Raw genomic sequence first — 1,858 nt, 5'->3', positions numbered from 1 at the left:
GTATAATACCGCAGCCTATACAGTATATCACAGTATAATACATCATATTTAATATCTGATCACTTTATTCACTTAATTAATTATTTTAAAAGGAAAGGATTTTTCAGCACTGCATTTATATTAATAATATGATACATAATTACAATAAAACATTTTTTAAAAACGTTTTTATTTACTTTCCCTTTAAGAAATAGCCTAAATATTTAAATAATAAAAGCCAAAAACAGACATTAAATAGTACAGAGCATTTACAGCAAAATAACTTACTTACAAAAAAAGTTTTTCCATCTGGTGCCCGCTTCTGTTGATTTTTCCCCTGCTTTCTCTCCTCATTGCACAGGCCCCATAAGCTCTTCATCCCTGCTCTGAGGTCTGGCAAGGCAGGGACAGCCGCGGGCCTATCCTACAGAAGCTGCAGGACACTTCCAGCTTTAAAGATGGCCGCCGGGCAGATCTTCTGCGCGGCGGCTATCTTTAAAGCTGGAAGTGTACCGGCGGGCCAGATCTAATGATGATTAAATGTTGCGGGCCAAAGATAATTTCATTGCGGGCCAGGCCTTGAGTTTGACACCTATGCTCTAGGGGGAGTACAATTGGGGGAGTTGGTGATTGAGAAAGATCTGGGTGTTCTAGTACACCATAGATTCAATAATAGCATTTCAGTTTCTAAAGCAAGCAAAATACTTTCTTGTATTAAATATTCTATTGTCTAAGAGATGTCTTAGATTAGTATCACCAAATATGGTACTAGATCAGAACATGACAACAGATAAATATCTTGAAAACTTGTCCATACGTGATATGATTATATATGATCAAGTGTATGTTAAATTCAGAATGAAGACTGTTATGGCCTGCGCATGGTGTGACCCCTCCAGGAAAAAGATGGCAATTGGTGGTTGATTTTTTATATGGCCATATACTGTATATCATTTACCAAGACACATTAATGTGACAAATTTATTTTGGTTTTCTGTGCCGTTTTCTTTTTTGTCCCTCCTTGAATATATAGTAGCACCCGAGCCGGGGAAGACCATTGTCAGGAAGCCAGGCTTGGTCCTTAGGTTTGGAATTCTGCACGGGCACCTGCGCGCGTGCATAGTTTTGCTCACAAAATTGTGCACCGCCAGGCGTGTGCACATTGGCGTGCTCGCTGACGTGCGCATGCGCCTGTTGCGGATTTTCGCGCTAAACGGGCTATTTAAGACTGTGACATTCCAACCTCCAGTGCTGACTGGTCTTCAGCTGTTTCCTGTTCCTGTAACCTGAACCCTGTATCCTGACTATGATCTCCTGGTGTTTGACCCGGCTTGGCTATCTGTTCTGCTGCTCTTCTGGATCCGCCCGACCTCGGCTTGTTTTCTGACTACGCTCCTGTCTGCTGCTCTGTACCTTTCTGCCCGCAAGTTGCTGATCCTGCCTGTCCCTGACTACTCCTTGTCTACTGTCCTGGTACCTCGCCCACTTCAGTTGCTATAGGCGGAAGACTGCAGCATCATTATTGGCCGATGTATACTACAGGAGAGCAGGTCCTGGGGAGAATGCACAAGTGGGCAGCTGGAGGCTTCATCTTAGGAGATGCTGGAAATATGGCTGCGCCCTCCCCCCCCCCCACCTGGAGAGAAAGAGGGCACTGTAAGTTCTTGTTCTTTCTGCATCACATCTGCTGACCTCTGCACTGTGCTTCACACCGCTGACTTCTGTACCGTGTTATACCTCTGCGTTACACCATTGACCTCTGTAGCTCAGAAATGACATTTTTAAAATTGATTCAGCTGCGTTAGGTCCTGCGCAGCAGCCTTCTGTGGAACCACCCAACATCTGTTTACAGCTGGGGGGGTTGGGGGACCAATGAGAT

The sequence above is a fragment of the Nanorana parkeri genome, unplaced genomic scaffold (genome assembly GCF_000935625.1).
Source record: "Nanorana parkeri isolate BGI_ZX_2015 unplaced genomic scaffold, ASM93562v1 scaffold1444, whole genome shotgun sequence".
Taxonomy (NCBI): domain Eukaryota; kingdom Metazoa; phylum Chordata; class Amphibia; order Anura; family Dicroglossidae; genus Nanorana; species Nanorana parkeri.
The sequence above is the reverse complement of the archived record's forward strand: the minus strand, read 5'-3'. Positions refer to the sequence as shown.